The 18,256-nt window shown below is 41.0% G+C and overlaps 1 long non-coding RNA gene across 2 annotated transcripts in view; it reads left to right on the top strand.

Moving 5' to 3' along the window:
• Positions 1–1,511: 1,511 nt before the first annotated feature.
• The window catches only part of LOC138067426 (uncharacterized), a 28,767-nt gene continuing 12,022 nt past the window's right edge, over positions 1,512–18,256 (top strand). Inside the window, exon 1 of one of the 2 annotated variants that reach the window (XR_011141305.1) lies at positions 1,512–1,592. This is a non-coding gene — a long non-coding RNA (uncharacterized lncRNA). Of the gene's footprint in view, positions 1,695–18,256 lie in introns of both variants that reach the window. The other variant, XR_011141306.1, reaches the window with a different exon arrangement.

Raw genomic sequence — 18,256 nt, 5'->3', positions numbered from 1 at the left:
TGCTTGATTCGGGAAGCTGAAACCATCCCCTGATACTGCGATGTGGTTCTTCCTGGAAGATCACATTGCTTGCACTTGCTTCCATGAGATGCTACCAATCACAAAAGTACATATGACAGGAGTGATGCTGGGATTGGGTAGCTTTGCAGGGCTAAGAGATGGAAACAGTGACTGCCATCAGAAATCGCAGTAATATTTAACTTGACATTTGCTGACAGCATAATTGACTTCTGTTTCCCCAAAGTTACAGAAAATGTCCTTGGTCGTGATGTTAGTACCATTTTGATGCTGTCTTTCTAATCTTCAGTAACAGTCTGTAGTCTCCTAACAAGTCTATGTCAGAATTTCTTGATTTTATTGCTATATGATTGAATGTAAGTGCAGGATAAATTATGAGCTTTGTGGGTGAATGTGGATAGAAAGCATTTGTTTTCTCCAAGGAAGATGCAGAAGGAATTGCAAAGTACCTGTAAAATAATTGCAGGATAAAAAATAAGGAGGGTCAAAGTTGGGTGCTATTCTTGATGGAGTACCTTTCCATATTAGACTCTGATCATCTGAGGGACAACAGGTAGGGCGGCTGAGAGATTCTTTGTGCTGTGCAAGTCAGATTGGAGTCCTGCCAAGTATCTTTAAATGGTTATTCAAAACAATTTCTAGTTTTAATGGATGCCAGCAGCTTACCCACCAATGAAATATGGAGTCTTTAAACACATTCAGGCTAACTTGGGCATTTAACTGAGGTACCTAAAATAAGGGCAGAGTCAATGGAGAGTACATAATGATCTCTAATGGGCCAAGCTGCCTTGATGGGGCATAGACTTGCTGGAGAGCTGAGGGTCTCAGCTTCACTACCTCAGTTAAATGGCTCAAATTAGGTAGTATACACCCAGTGTGACATACCTTTCTGGGTGTTCAGAGTTTAACACCATCTATACAGACTAGAACTGCAAGGGGATCTTAGGAACCCACATCTAATTTGATGGGCCACTAATGCTCAGAAAATTTGTAACTATGTGAAGTCCCATTGAACCAGGAAAGCCTCCTTGAAGCCTGAGCTTTTGCTACTGCAGTTGTGAACTACTGCCAAAGACCTGACACCTGAGCTGCTAGGGCTTTCTGTCATGCTGGAGCATTATTATGATTCATATAGGAGATTTTGTCTCCTGTTTCTCAGGGCCACAATATAGAACAAATATTTAGACTGTCCCTTCCTAATTTTCATCAAGCAAACTTGTGTTCCAGCTCTGCCTCTTAAGCACCTGGCTCTTGTAAATACAGGAGCAGATGGAGCAGGGGTCTACATGTTGTTATGCGGAATACAATACAGATGCTCCAGGAGATTTGTGACTGGTGTTGATCTTATGCCAATCTACAATTATGCAGGGTAGGTCAAGCAACAGGTTGTATTTTCTCATTAAATGAGTTTAAGACAGTGTTCCCATGGAACAAAACTGCTGAGTACGTTCATGAGGAATGCAAATGCCTAGTGATCATCTTAGCAACCATGGGGAAGAAGCAATCATCTACGGAAAGACAAAGCAGAGTGTGGGAGAGAAAAGAGACTGAAAATGAGATCTGCTGGTCAGTAAGTAAGTGAACAAACTGTTGTGTACTGCTTGATACTGAAGGATCTGTATATCACTATTTCTGGAGATATTTCTTCTGACTGTGCTCACTTCTTTTTTCTAGAGGTAAGTTTCTTTTTTAAGATAGTTCTGCATAGCAGCTCGTGCTGTATAGACCAACCTGATAGCAGCTTTCTTAGAAGAGGGATTGAACACATTGCTAATGCGATTTGATAGCCATTGTTAGTGATTCTTTGTTAGGATTGGTCTTTCTAGGCTTAATTGAAGGTGCTTGTGTTACCTTTCTAAACTCTCTTCCATCAGTTACCTCCTACTGCCCCTCTTTGTGGTTAGCAGAACAGGAAGACTCAGGCACAAATATATCCATTGGTCACTTTTCCCTTCCCCTCACTACAGCTCTGATCAGAAGTGTTAAACCTTCACCTTATGATATATCAGACAGGAAGACTAAACAACCTGGAAAGTTTCAGTTTACTTGGAATTGTTTGGAGTAAATTGCCGAGATATTTTTCTTCTAAAGGTATGACCAGATTCTGTACCAATCCCAACTGCCTATAACAGGAAAAGTTTTGACTTTCTCTCAGTGTACGAACCATTAATTCAGAAAACAATGCCTCAGTTCTTAACATCTCTCCCACTTCTCAAGTTGCCTGGTGGCATTTACTCTTTATTAACTCTTCCAGCTCTACAAGTGCAGTAAGTAATCTTGGGGCTATAAGGTTTCAGTTGTGAAGCCACATACTGTTCCTGCAATTGCATCATGCCCATGATATGGGAAAGAATCAATGGAAGAATGAAGGTAAGTTGTGGGAGAGGCAATTTGAGAGGCTCTTAGCCTCTGCAGTGTGTAAAAGAAGAACCGTGTCCTTCTGTTGTCTCTTTCGGGCAGCTATGAAATAGAGAGAGGTGCCATATGGAAAATCAGAATCCAGAATGTGAACACGTTAAAGTTTGGCTGGTTTTGGTGCCAGGATCTGGTTTGAAAAACAGCTGAAGTCTTTCTGATTTTGTTCACGGGAGACAATGGGTTCTGGCCTTAGGCATGAGGAACAGCGTGTGTGTACATGGGGCCTCTGTTTATTTAGTAACTGGACGTGGTGCCTATTAGAAGCAGAGGCAAGTCAAATGACTCTCACTTAGAACTTTACAAGTTGTAAATCTTTTCATTCACTTTGCTAGAGAGAAATCCTAGCTGATGGAGAAGATGATTATTTTTTTCATTCCAACCTCCTTATTCTGCTACAAAGATGGAAGTGAACCAAATGGCAACAGGAATGGCCCTTGGAGAGCAGTAATTGTATAAGCAGGGATCTTGCATGGTATAAGGCGAGCCATGCAGGAGATGAGCTGAGGAGGAAAGTGCACCCTGAGGAGCCTTTCACTTACAGACTAGTTTTGAACATCCTTGGACTGGCCTATTCATTTATACCAAAGATGGGCTGGTCTCTACCAGGGCAAGGTCCTTATTTAAAAAGCCAGTTTTAGGATATGTTTCACTTTAGGCCTAAGGTCCACTGACTTCATGTAAAGTCATGTTCAATTCAGTTATTAGAGCAGCTCAAGATATTTGCATTAGGCTGAGACCAGAAAGTGATGTTTTAAAATTTTTCTCAATTTATGTTGCATTTCAGTGACTTTACTCTTTTTGCTCTGGTCTTCCTCCGAAAAAAATGCAAAAGACCAGTAACAACTCTGGTTATTGCCTGTGCTGATGGTGTTCTTGGCAATGAATGCGGGGAGACTGGAAAATGATTTTACTCTAGGAATTTCCTCAATACCTTTGGCATTAGACACAATGGAGTGAACATGACTTTGACGTAATAAATCCACTGGGATATTTGTTTAAGGCCAACCCTCCATGACTCTTGAATGTACATCAATCAAGAGGGGATGGGCTGGCAGCTCAGTATTTTATCTTTTTAAAGGAAAAGTGTCCTTTTTCAGAAATATCCACAGCTTTAGAATCGGTAAAGGCAACAGGTTGACAAACTAAAGGTTTTTATGATTCGGTCAGATATGGTCCGTCAAACACGCAATACTTCTGATCTGGTATCAGCAAAGAATGAAATGAACTTCCGGGTACTGTTTGTGTTTGGAAGTCACAGAGCTGCATGCTGTGACTGTTTAAGGAATAGAGAAATTGATCTCTAAATGTAATAAGACTGAACTTTTTTTGTTTTTGGTCTTAGAAAAGGAGATCTTTTGTTTTGAAATGAAAATTGTCTTTCTGTCTCCTCTGGGTGCTTCCTCCTGCTTCTTGCACTAAGCAGCCAGGGAGCAGCGCCTACAACTCTGGTTTTGAAAGAGATTGGTCATTAAGAGCTATCAGTTAGTGACTGGTCCAAGATCAGACTAAACAACGACTAAGAGTAGCCGGTTTTCGCTTACTTTCCAGAAAATGGCTAGAGTGTAGAGCAGTGGAATTTTCCCAAAGCACAACAAAAGTCATGAGACCTGTGAGAGGTCTAATAAAACTGAATGCCTCAGAGGCTAGAGAGAGGCACAAAAGGGAATAATAGGCCTGTTTCTGAGTACAAACTCAAACAAGGTCAAAGGAAATTCATTTAGAGGAGAGAGATTCCATGATTAAGAGGAGAAACCATCAGCTTCAGGTAAAAGATCCTGTACGCACTGCAGCAGAGAGACATAGCCTTTAATCCCCCCCCACCCCAAGCCAGATTTTGGTGGCCCATCATTAAGGCTGGCCAGACCTGTCAAGGGCCACACAAGACCCACAGCCTCCCACCACGCACTTGCCTTCTCAAACTGCAGTGCCAGCTCCTCTGCCTTTCTGCTCTCCCTACACCTCCCTCCCCTCATTGCCAGCCCCATGCCTCTCTGGGAAAGAAGAGGCTGTCGCAATGTGTTGGGTTTTGTGAAACATGCAGTGAGGCAGTTACAGGAGACAGAGGCCACCATCTTACAAAGGAACAATTTGCTGGTGGCCAGGAACCCCATAGGATACTAGCGTGCAGGTAGCGGGAGCATGGCTGTAACTTCAGCTGTCCCACAGTAATTTCTTATCTGCAGGCACCTGCACTGTGGCACAGATAAAGTACCAAAAAGCAGTGGGGAGCTTTTTGGGAGCAAGGGAGAAGGGAAAGCCTCCATGCAGGTGCTGTGGAGCAGCTAGTCTGAAGTAGTTCGATGAGGGGGAGAAATGACCAAGGCAGGTCCATAGGATGGCTAGAAGGTCAGGACTCCAGACAGTGAGTTGCATTGCTTATGCCTGGGGCTGCCGCAAGCTAAGCCATGGCCTCAAAGAAGTCCTTTGCCAATCTGGATCATCTTGTAGCTGCCGCCTCCCTCGCATCCTGCAACTCCCTGTCTCATATGCATGAGGGATTTCGGGTGCAAGAGTCACTCTCAGAGAACGTTCCCAGCTGGCGAGGGAAAAGAGCCAGGCAAGGCACATGGCTTGCACAGGAGTCCTCTTTCTGTCCCACCTCCGCCATACAGCTTTTTTTACCATTTAAAGAGGAATCGTGTTTACAAGTCCTAGCAAAGTCCAATTGGGATTGCTGTAAATCCAGAGCGCCAGTTGGGCTGGAGATCCTGGAGAACAGATGGCGAAGCTGGGGGTGGTGCTGAGAAAGCAGCCCTGGCACTGTTTCCCTGAATCTCACCTCTGAGAGAGAGAGGCTTTGCCAAGGACATGCAATTGAGAGACAAAGGAAAAAGCCAGTAATAAAAAAACCCCATCTACCGGGGGAAGCTGAGGAGCACAAAGGGCTCAGTGTGGGGCCCAAATACATCGACCTAGTGCCATCCAGATCTATGTTGGACTCATTCGATCGAAACACTGTGCTGCTTTTCACCTGCAGCAAGGTTAAAAAAAAAAAAAAAAAAAGAACCATGTGCGGCAGAGTGAAAAATGTCATCATGTCCTTTGAAAGGCTATAGGGCATGGGATAGAGGGGGTTTTCCCCTCTGCTCACACGTGCCAGAATCATTATGCAACTCCGTTTTATAATAAGCATGTCGATCTCCTAGCCTTTAAAAGCAAGATGTTAACTGCAGAAATGGGAGAGCCAGGAATGTATTATACAGGAACGGGTCTTGCCAAAGTAAACAAAATGCCAACATCCCACACTTCCCAAATTATCTCTCTTTCCTGCTTAATGCGTTGTAAATGAAATTCAGTTGGACTTTGACATTATTATGGCCTGGATTCAATCCCATTAATATTGCAGGTAGATAGGAATTGATGATAACGTGATATTGTTTGAACAATTAGTTCACTTCCTCTGCAATAACTCTTTTAATTGTTAACATATTAATAATGATAATCATGTATTGCGTTTATAATGGTGCCTTTCTTCACCAAGGATTTTAAGTTCTTGTGAAACAAACTGTACCATGTATGTGCTATCTTAACTAAAAATACATTCAGCACTACAGCTCTGCATGTAAATTATGCTTTAAAACATAAGAATGTTAATGTTCCTACCAATCCATTGCATTTTCAGTGCCTTTTCTACTGTTAAATATGCACTTGCGCGTACCTCCATAGCGCTTACAGATTGTTTTCCACAAAAATAAATGTGCAGGAGATCTGCAGCATTAGGCAGTTTTTCTAAGGGGACTTTTCATTTGCTGCTTTCTTTTTTGCTCTGCAGCCTTTCCTGTTCAGTTTGATGGGGTTTTTTTTGTGTGTGTGTGTGAAAATAAGACAAAAATAAGCATGTGGCGAAAAAGTAGCCTTACTGAATGATATTAGTATTGCCATGGTCCCAACCAGTCCTTACTGTTGACTCTCTGGGTGTGCAGAAAACACAAGGTAAAAGCCTTGTTGCTCAGTCTTGAGTGAAGCAGGAAGGTGATGTTGCTTTTTTCAAGAAAGCTATCTGAGACCAACCCTGGGAAAAGGTACCCTTACTAGCTCATGCTGCTTAATTCCATTAGACTATAACATCCTAGCAATCTTAGGGTAACTATCTCAATTAAACAAACAGTCCCTACATCTTCATGTCGATGAGCTAACAGAAGTCCTCTTAAACCTAATTCAAGAGGCCAAATAGGATTGTGGGCTGGTCTAAGTGACTAGTGTACTAATTTATAAATAAACTTTTGAACTTCTTGATTCAGTAAATGTTCTTGTACAGTCATGCAAAACTCATATAGTCATGTTTAGTTCAACAGGGCCAGTCAATCTGAAACTGAAATAGGTGGAGAATTGTCTTAAGTGTTGGGTAGTATGCGGGTATTTCTTTAAATCCAAAGTGACGTTTGGATGACTAAATAGGAATGATTCCTCTTTCTCCTGTTCCTCAAGGTTTAAAGAAGGCTGCTTTGGAGGCACCTGTTAGGAACTGGGCAGTGAAATCCTTTCCACCATGTATGGCATTTCTTAGCTGTGGTAAAGTGAGAGTGTCCTGTTACCAACACAGTCTTTACTGCTACAGTGTCTCTGAGAGACAGGGAAGATGTAGTAATCTCTGTTTACGGATAGGGAATGGATTGAAAGTGGTGTGCTTAAGTCAGGGTATCTGCAGTGGAACAGTAAACTGCACCTCAATTCCCACGTCTAATTTCAGCACAAAACCAACAGTTGTTTGCAGCAGCAGTGTTAATGTGAGCAACAAGAATGTGTCTCAGTAATGTGCGCCATCAGATATTGCCAAAAGGATAATCTGTGCTGCTGCCTGAGAATGCGGAGAAGTGATTTGTTTTTTTCCTCTTTGGCTTTGTATATTATTATTATTATTATTATTATTATTATTATTATTAGCCAATGTAGATAGTAAATGTAGTCGATACTGGCACTGCTCACAGGCCTAGTGTCAAGATTTAATCAGTCTCTATTCTCCTAGGTGTAGATTTTTAGTTGTTATCATAGAGTGCCTATGCTAATTATATCTGTTGGCCCTTTAAATCTAAGATCAGAAAAATTGAGAAAGGAAAAAGAATGGCAGTCAGGATGGAAAAAAAAAATGTCAGAGGAAGAAACATCAAATCGCATTTCTAAAAACAAAGTGTGGAAACTATTTTTCTAGGACAAACAAAACAAACCCCAAATCTCCTGTTGGCCAAGCATGAAAGATGTCTATTCCTTAGGTAAAGGTCTGAGTAGTTAAAAAGAATGAGGGAAAGATGGTGCCAGCTTTTTTTTTTTAACATGGTTGAATTAACCAGCAGCTGTAATAACTGGGAAATTCATAGGAATGCCCTGCCCTGTGAGCCCACTGAGTGACAGCACAAGTGTTGCTTGCAGTCAACAGAACAAGAACAAGAAGCAGCAAATCCTTTGATCACAGCAGCTGAAACCACAGGACTAACTCGGATAAGCCACATGGAATGCTGCACACTGGAATATATACCAGGTAATTAACAGTTCTACCTCTATGAAAAATAGTGTAGGAATCGTAATGTCCACAAGTAAGGAGGAATTGTAAATACTGTCTGAGATGCCAAATCAGGGTGCATATGGAGACTTAACAGCAGCAAAGAGATGCCTTTTGTCTCAACCGATAGCAGTTCTTGTGGTTCTGGAAAAGTCTCTTTGGAAGCTTTTAGAACGAGGCCTTTAGTGCAACTCGTTCTCTATGGAGGTGATCGCTGTTTTGTTTTGTATTGTATCATAATGAAAACTTGCAGTACAAATTGGGCCGGCCAGGGAGGGGAGAGTTCGTTCTTGACTGGCCTCTATGGCCAAGACCAACAGCCCTCAGCCTCCATCTCCTCCTGCCTCTTGTGAGCCTCGCATGCTCGAAAATATACTTACATGATTAGTTATATCATTGTGAACTCCTCGCGGCATGCTGTTATCCCAGAATACGGGTACTTTGTCGATGAAGATGATTCAGAGAAAAAGCTTTCTGAATCTGGAAAATGTCTTATTCTGAATTCACTTCCTCCACAGACCACTCTTTATTCTCAGATAAGAGCAATCGCCCGGGAAGGCAATCAATGACAAGCAACACAGCTTGAATTCATACACACACCCTTGATCCAAATTCACTTCCGTAGGGAGATAAGCTTTCAGTAAGTTCACTATACAACCAGTGTAAACGGAGGAAACAGAATTGGAGGTGTGGGTTCACTGCTCGGTTTATTTTTCAAGGATTTATATTTAATTTAAGTCAAAGGTGAAATGAAACAAATACTCCCATTCTAGTTTCTAACAGGTGCGTATCTTTTTTAGCAAGCCAGCGTTTGCTGATAAACTCAGTGGAAAAAAATAACCTGAGACCCAAGACACAAAACAGTCGCAAAATTATAAACTGCCGTTGAAAGAGACAGGCTGAATATAAGGGGTGGAAAAAAAAAAGAGAGAAATCTTACTAGGCAACAGCTTTCGAAAGCCAGAGGTGTCCCTGGGAGTGTTTTTATTGCATACTTCAACCACTCAGGATATCTGCTGGTGTGCAATACATCTGACAAGCTTAGAGGCAAACCTTCCCATGGCTATCCTAATATTTGGCTCCACAGAGACTCACCGTTGGTGGGTTTTCAAAAGAAACAGAGTAAGGATTCTGTAGGAAGATCACAAGGATAAAACAAGGAAGCAGCTAGTTTCAGTCCATCTCTTAGGACGTTTGCTATACGGGAACATTTCCAGATTGTGAATCTGAGGTTCAGTCCAAAGATGAGACCCTTGTGTTTGTAACAGAGCTGGCTCCTTAACTCTGGGTCATTCTCACAGGAGAACAAGAGGTCCATGTCTAGCAGACCTGGTTTTGTCTTATGACTCCTTTATTAGTGACCTTTGATGAACACATTAGAAGCCATTTGGACCAATACCTTTTTGCAATGTTGGCCTGCGTCATCTCCCACTGGACTTACTTTGTTTTGTTTTCTTGAACGACAGGCAGCAGGACTTCTCCAGCCCCCATGTAGATCATCTGTTGCTCCATAGGTGGCTCCTGTCACTTAGGCTGGCATTCAAAATTTACTAAATTCCTAAATTTGTTCACTTTTGACATGCAGTTCACTGGCACTGGGTAAAAAATACTCAGGACTGGAACTGGATAGGATGATTGAAGTGTCTAATGCCTTAAAAGCCATTCAGAAGAGCTTGCTCAGTTAGAGAACAGTTTTGCCTGGTAGCACTTTTGTCTTGTTTTTTGAAATGCAATGGCATTAACTTATATAGCTACTTCCTTGTAACTAACCAAGCACAGAGCCTGAGCCCATGGAAATTGTACAGTAAACCCGACTACTTACTAGCATACTGAACAAAACAACGAGGACACAGGCTCTTTCCTGTGTTAAAAACCTAAGACCAACACAATATACTGTGTTTTAGGGTGATTCAGCTGTGCTGGCATTTGATTTTGTTTTGCTAGCGTAGAAACAAATTAACCACTGCAGTTATGTTTGGGCCCTTTTTCAGCTCTACCATGTGCAGTGTTTGCTGAATTCTGCGTGGTCACTTAAGCAGGAGGTTAGCTGTGCTGCAGCGGACATGTGGAGAGCAATTTAATGATTTATTAACTCTACTGTATGTGGGTTTGGAAAAGCAAACATTGTCCAATGCAAGAACACCATTAGTGACACATAGCACTAATGCTTTCCTTAAGGACCTTGCAAAGCATGTCAAAATAATGCTGGCGTACCACCCAGGTTCACAGGATGTGCTAGCCTAAAAAAAAACAGGTTGAGCTAGGATTAATGAGATACAGTCATCTTTTTTGCAGTATGAATACGAAGAGAGGCTCTGAATTCATGCCAACGAATTTCAGACATATGAATCATGAAAAAGAGACAGCCTTATGGGATGCCACATCTCCTCCTCAGGCACAGCAAAAGAGGTCAGTTCAGATGATTGAACTTCAGGTCTTGAGATCTGTGTGGTCGTAGTGAAGAAAGGGTCACTAATAACATCAGGTAACTACACAGTGACATTGCTGCAATTATAATGTAAATTGTAAACCTACTACTAAAAAAACAGTATGGGAGCTGGGTAAGGAACACTAACTCAGGAGGTATGCTATGCTAAATGCTCAGTTTGGCAAAGGTCCTGAACTGACATGCCATTGCAGCCATCGTCTATCTCCAATCATGTATCGAAGGGAAGAGATGTTTAACTTGGCTCTTCTGTACAAAAATAGGCCAACAGTTAGGGACATATTGTTCAAACAAGCAAGATGGGCTTTAATGTGTACTATAAGGATCAACATGGCATTCCTGGCTTGTGCCAATAAAAATCATGTCCCACACCTACAGGTTAAATTTGTTAAGAATCTGGAAGTGGAAGGGAGCTCTTGGGTCATCAGATGCCCTTCTTGCATCCAGACAGAATCATGGTAGATAATCTCTCATAAATTTATCAGTTCCCCTCTTAAGCCCAATAAGTTTCTTGCCTTTGTCATCCACTCAAAAAAGTTGTTTCAGAGCCTTTTACTTCTGATGATTTATGAGCTAGGTCTGACTTCAAGATTAAGGAAAAAATTCAAATACGTCTGCAAAACTTGTTGATTTTTCCACCCTTCTTGTATTGACTTTCTGGGTGTTGATGGCGTATGCACTAACATATGCAAATTGGCTCTATATCCTTCAGCTAAATACACTTCAGTCAGCACTGAATATTTTTAGTTCTCAACAAACATTTGCCTTTATAGTGAGAAAGATTTACAATTGTAAGGGAATTAGGAGATCTACAATTTTAAAATAGGACATATGAAACAAAATAACAGGATTGCTATGCAGTCATATGGATATATTACTAATAAATCTAATGCTTTACTGTAAACACAAGAATAACTTTTTCTTCACACCAATTTTTTGCCTCAATAAAATTCTATTAACTTCAATTAATTTTGTCCTGTCTTACACTGGCCTAAGTAAAAAAAGAAGTGTAGCTAACAACACCTTCAACAGACATGTAGCGCTCTAGCAGTGTGCCATTGCTTGTGTCCTTATTTGCATTGTTTCAAGCGGGCTTAAAGGGTAAACCAATCAGTAGCATTTAATATTTCCTCCCCATATGCATATGCTATGCTAAAACAGATGGAAAGTAATTAATAATCAGATGTTCCTTAACTAATTATATGAATGTATTGAGAGAACTCCATTGGTAATATGCCTGCACTAGACCTTGGTGCAAGCAGAAAAAAAATAAAGGGTTTCAAAACACATACCAGGAAATTTGAACTTCTGTCTAAGAGCATGAACAAGCAATTAAGCATAGTTCAGTGTAGCCATAATGATTATATATAAAATTCTCCTAATTCTATAATAGTTTGACATTTAATGAAACAAAAGCCTTATACAGTAATTCAGGTAATTGATTTTCAGAACAGGTTTAAAAAGAATTTTTCTCCATATTTCCATTAAATCCAAAAGAATTTCCAGTAAATCAAGAAAATGTTTACTCAGGAATGAGACATAGTCAAATTGTAGCTTTTTTTCTTAAAATTTTACTATCAGAGTTACGATCTATTCTGATCCTTTAGCAAATCATGAGAAAGCATCTTGATACGTCTAAGTGTAACATGCTTTTGGCTCTTAATTTGTTCTGTTAATAGCTTTGTTGTGTTAATTGTGCTCTCTTGATATTATAAAATAAAGGTCAAGGCCTGGCAGAGTGAATAAACTGGCAATTTATAAAGTTTCATTTCTAGACTGCCTACAACATCCCTGGTATAACTTAAAAGCCAGAGCACAAATCGTATTATGACTACAGCAGTATGCAATCTAATCTAAGTCAGTCAAACAGGTTTAAAAAATTCACTTCTGAAATTTTTTCACTTTGGCAATCTGCCACCTTTGAAAATTCCAAAAAAGTTTCAGATTCAGGTTATTTTCTGACACAATATTCCAAATCTTTTCACAAAGAAAACCATGATTTATGTAAAGCAACTAAGATACCTTGCTGAGTACTAGCAGTCAGTGCAGGTGTAGCAGCGTAGCTGAAGGAGAAAGCCAGATTAGCAGGAGGTTTCTATTTCAGTGATGCAATTATGCATGACAATTTTTAAAGCCAGAAATTATTGCAACCCACAGTTACTTCGCTGGGACTGTGTGGGATGAAAGCCTGGGATACAACTTTGTACGAAGCCTGAACACATCTGCAAGCGCACCGGCCGGGCAAAGGCAGAGGCCCCAAGAACAGGCAGCACCTGGGGCTGATTGCAGCAGGGAGCAAACCCAAAAATTTAAAAAGTCACCAGTGATGGGGAGAAGGACACGTCCTAGGGACCCTGGAGAGACTTGGCCACCCAAACAGTGCTGGCAGGGTCAGGTTCGAGGGAAAATACTGGGGGGAAAAAGGACCCACTCATTCAGAACATGGATGAAAGGAGACATGTTTATTTCAAACCTTTTTAAATCAGATTCGCCAGCCAGCTCTACATTGCCTCTTCTTAGAATTACTCAGTTGCAGATTATTATTTTGTACTCTAGCAAAATACGGCTGAAGAGACTGGAAATATCTGGTATTTTTTGGTGTGGGAGGGTCCTTTTTGCTTTAAAGATATTCCACTTGAGTGCACTGCCTGGCTTGGGATCCTGTCACAGCACTTTTCTGCCCCATCGTAACACTGCTTTCAATGTCAATTCATATTGAATGACATTGGGTTTTTTTTCACAAAAAGAAAGTGCTTTTCTCACTTTCAGATTCTATTGGTGTAAGTATATATTTCACACTAAGGGATAATATTGAGGCGTCTCATTTTTTTGCAGGTATAGTATCAACTGAAACTTTAACTGATTTGTATTTCCTCCAGAGAAAGCTGGGCAGATGAAGCAGAGTCTTCTAGTTCAGTCAGAACCCATTTGCAACAAAAAATACATATTTTAATGTTTACTCAGAATTTTGATTGCAGAAATAGATCTTAATTACTAATAATCTCTTGCATGCATTATTAATAGAGTCTATTTTTGTCCAAGTAGTTGGAGCCTACAGTGTTTTACATGCTTTTCATACAAAGTATTTAATCTTTGCTGATGATAATGAAGAACTTTAATTATTATTTATTGTATTGCTAGGAGAATCTTTCCTGGGCAAAGGCGCTACCTTATTAGGGAAAGGAAACCTAAAAAGTCTAATTCAGTTTCAAAGGTGTATAAGAGAAAAGATGGCTCTGGAGTTATCCTAGATTTATACACTAGAAGTTAGGAAGAGAATCAGGCCCAGGGCTATTAGAAACTGAAGAATTTGAAGTGATTCAGTATCAGTGAAATGTAACTCTATTGCAGAACCTCTCAATGTCTAGGTAGGCAGACGATATCTACCTGGCCTCACTAGGAGAGGTGATATTACACAGTGACATAGGACTGTTCATCAAATAAAAAAAAAATGGCTCCTTCGTTTAGAATTTCTATAGAACAGACCTTTTTGTCCAAAGCACCATGCTAGCTAAGGACTACAGCATCAGTTTGGTACTTTTCCCTCTGAGGTCATTTCTCTGCCACACAAAGCCCAGGTAAGAGGACACGCTAGGCCTGGGTATTTACTGCCTCAGTCACAGAGTTGCCACCGGTGCTTTCTGCAGCAGCCTGCGCTTTCCACCCGCGCTGCCTTGCTCCTCTCACAGGGCAGGACTCAGTGGGTTTTGACTGCCATCTGTGACTGTCATCCCCTCTCCGGCACAAGCAACCAGACCGAGGCATTCATCCTTTTATGGAAATGGAAGAAATTCCCTTCCTGTCCTTTTTTCCATCGCCCTTCCCATCCCATTCTGCCTATTGCAGTGAGTGGCAATAACAGACATACACAGCATCAAGCTGAATTTCCAGGCAGCCCTGAAAGGAGGCCCAAGAGACTGTCTTAGCTGGAAGGAGCCACACCTGCTGCTCTTTCCTCTGAGTTACCATGTGTGTAGACTTTGGAATAGGACACACCAAACCGTTTTTGGCTTGTGGCAGTGTGGAGCAAGAGAAAAAGACTCATGTCAAGACTCAGTATTGTTGAACACGCACATACCTTTAGGGGTTTTGTGGCAGGTTTACAGAGGATGGGGAGGGAAGAATTTCTGTCCTTTTTTGAGAGTTTCTTTTACAAATAGACAAAAAAAATCATTACAAAGAAGTGCAGATGGAGAAAAGGAAGACAGTCCTCTGAAAATGCAGTAGCCCAGGTTCCTGGAATACTTGCTTTATATATACACGTGTGTGTTTTTTAAATATATATGTACGTATGTGTACACACACACACACACACACACACACACACACACATTTTTTTCCCTCCTGCTCTGTGAGTGACTGGTACTTAGGGCAGAAACTGCCCCCTGAAACATGTATGACCAGTATACAAAGCCTACCTCAAGTATCAGTTGAGTAGATCTAAGACACAGTGGTAATACCTACACTGAAGATACAAAGAAATGCCGTGCACTGGATCCGGGGTACAGTTCTTACTCTGAAGTGCAAAACCACCTTCAATTGAAAGCCACTTAATTCATTAGTTATTAATAAACACATGACGGGAAAATCTAGAACGCTCTCAAGCATTGCTCTAAAAGCAAAATATAAGACTACTATGAAAACTTTCTTGTTTTTTTTCAGATGTTTTTCAACTCATTGAGCTTGAGGGAGGAACAGGTGAATTAATAAGCATAGCTGCCCTTTTTGCCAGAAATCCATGCATGACCAGTAACTGAATGCCTAATTATCCAATTAAGCTATGGCTGTGAGGGTGAGAATTTACCTGAACTGCTTTTTCCTTTAGGAAGGCTAAAAGGGTCAATATTGTAACCTAGCCTGAGCAGCACAACATAGGCTATAAAAAAGTTGTCCAATGAACCACCTGCTACTAGAAAAGCACAAATGTCTTTAGGAAAATGCCCGATCTGATTTCTTTGGCCCATGGAAAAGAACAAGCTTCCAGACTGGTGCCACTGGGGCTATTCTGATTCTCAGTAAACAGCCTGCAGATGTGCACTTCACCACACAGAGCAAGGGTGGCAGGCTATAAAATTTATCTGAAGGATTTCCTAAACTAGTTATTTAGGAAGGATGTGATGAATGTAGCAGTTCCAGACAATATTCCTGGGGTAATAGGAAAGCAAGCTGGAGTTCTAGGACATATGCCCAGAAAATCTTTTGCATGCCCACCCTGAAAGGGATGTAGCTGAAAAGGTTGGAGAACGTCATCATGAGCAAACAGAAAGTGTAACTAGGAGAGCTATAAGGTGGGATGCTTTTGGATGTACAGGTATCTGCTGTGGTCCTCAAGAGGCATGGCTCGGGGGGAAAGCTAATTCTAGGTGACAAAGGAGCAAATTCTAGCAATGATTTGCTGGTGTGGCTACGTGGCACTTTGAGGAGAGGTAGCTTTTTGCTTTATAGAACACTGCTCACCGCGGGTCAGATTAAACTCCGGCTTTTAGCCAGCTTTTTATGCTGTTACAGGAACTGGATCAGGCAGTACAGAAAAATGTCTGGATGTGCAGAGGAGCGAAGGCAAAATGATGTAAAGGAATCGCAATGGACTATCTTTGAAGAGCAGTGAAGGGAAAGGTGGTGACAGGGAAAAAAATGCACAAGCTGCAATACAGCAAGAGGGTTTATGCACTCCTTCAGTGACCTTCGAAATGCAAGCTGAGACTAACTTACATACGAAACACATAGGAATGGCAGCAAACTCCTTGCCAGCCAAGTTAGCCCAACTTTAAGGTCACTTTGAGCTGCTGGCATAATGCTAAGAGAGACTGGCATCGGTCAAAATATGGCTCACTCAGTATCATGGCTGAAAATGAGATCAGTTGCTATGGAATACATAAAAATTACAAAAGGAGTAAAGGCAAAATTCACATAACCACTACAAATGTTAAAGTTGAAGGAGATTAAACCCACCTAAAGATTCTGTCAAAAATAATGAAACTGTTTTCAACATCATTCGTGTTATAAATCAGGGTGAAAGAGTCTTTCACTAAGAATCATGATGATGGTTGAGGTGTCCAAGGTAAGACATAGGGCTGGCAGAATTCGATGTAAGTATCGGGGAGGGGGGAACAAGTATATAAAACTGGTATTTGGGATGAGGTTCTTACATTGCTTTGCTTTAAAGGCTTTAGATAAGGTAGGGCTGTACTTACCTTAGGCTGCCTATGAAGTCAAAGGAGGTGGAGGTAGGGGCATTTCCAGAGGACAGGTGAAGTCTCAGGTAAGGTGGATAGCAATTTTCAGTAACTATACAGACAGATTACAAGCCTAAAATCCTAATTTAATCATATTTCTTTAAAATTTAAAGTTAGGTGGGATGAACCAAGGCCTACCTACTCAATCTTCCTTGATTTTTTTTCTACCAATATCAATGGGAGTCCTCACTTGAATGGATCCTCGGGAGGATCAGTTTTTAAATAATTTCCTTTCCAGCGAGGAAATTTTAAAAACACACTTTTGCAGAGCGCAAGCTTGAGTGAAACAGGAACGTCTCTAAACAGAGCACTCAATCCAAAGCTATCAGAAGCCACCTGACAGATTCCCTTTGAATTCAGAAATATTTAGATTTCAGCCAGTGAGTATCAATGAAACTGTTTCAAGGATTCCTCGTGAACTGGGTCTTCACGCCTAGAGAAACATAAAGTGCATAAGGAATTACAACTTTTCTGCACACTCATGATCAAACCCCGGCCTGCCTTTGACACAAAGCCAATTGCCTGGGCACAGAGCCGATTGGGTTGCTTTCCTAAAAGAGGGATTGCTGTTGTCAAAGAATTAAATGGCTGTGAGAATAGCTTTGTACAGGGTAAACTGAGACTTAAATCCCATTGTTGCCCTAAAGATACCGACTAATCAGATCCTTTGGAGTGTATAAAAACAGAAAGATTTTTACAACCGATACCTTTGTCTTGGTGTCTTTGTAAAATTGGTCACACTTCTTTCTGTTGAAGGATGTTTGGGATGCCTACCCCAAGCGAGTGCAGCCCCTTCAGATTTGCAACTAGAATGGTGCAAAAAAGGCTTTATGAACTTTAATGTTACAACAGCATAAAGAAACAAGAGCCTACCTCTACCCTTACCTTAGATCAGAGAGGAAGTATAAACAAAGCCAATGACTTGTATGAGAGCGCACAAAACCTATAGAAGACTTAGATCTCAGACCACCCAATGCTTGGTCTCTGCCTTACCTGCAAGATGATCCATAGAATTTGCCAGACAGATTATTTTCTTTTCTGGTTCATTACTAATCAGGTAGCTTTCCTGAGTGATATTCAGACAAAATTTTTCATGTTTACCTTGCAGCGTTCTCATTCTAATTGTTAAGCCAATATGCCAAAACAGAATAGGTGCAGCACTCTTTTAAACAATCCCTTCTGTATTAGAGGGCATTTACAGTTCACAGTCTTTGTTTCCAGCTCAAGATTATAGATACCAGAATAGATTGATATTGATACAGTGCACTGTAGATAACACTAGAGGGCTGATTCCACAGCCAGGGGATCCACTCAAAGGAAAGGTTTGCAAAAGACTACAAACCTCTCCCCAAACAAAAATTCAGAGCAGATATTTCATTTTCTTCTCCTCCTTGCAAACACCAATAACTCATAACAAAAGCCAAACAAGAATTTAGCTAAACTACGTCAAAGCAGTTTTGGAAACAGAGCTTTCAAAACCACAAACCAATGGGCAATTCAGAGTTCATGTTCGAATGGCAACCCAGGTTCAGCGTACACTGGTGTAATGATAACGTGCCGTGGGACTTGTTCACCTGACAAGAGGCAATATCTCAGGCAAATATTTATTTTAGCAATATGGGACAGTACTTCCTGGTGTGT

The sequence above is a fragment of the Struthio camelus genome, chromosome 5, assembly GCF_040807025.1.
Source record: "Struthio camelus isolate bStrCam1 chromosome 5, bStrCam1.hap1, whole genome shotgun sequence".
Taxonomy (NCBI): Eukaryota; Metazoa; Chordata; class Aves; order Struthioniformes; family Struthionidae; genus Struthio; species Struthio camelus.
This window is presented reverse-complemented; position numbering and strand designations above follow the sequence as displayed.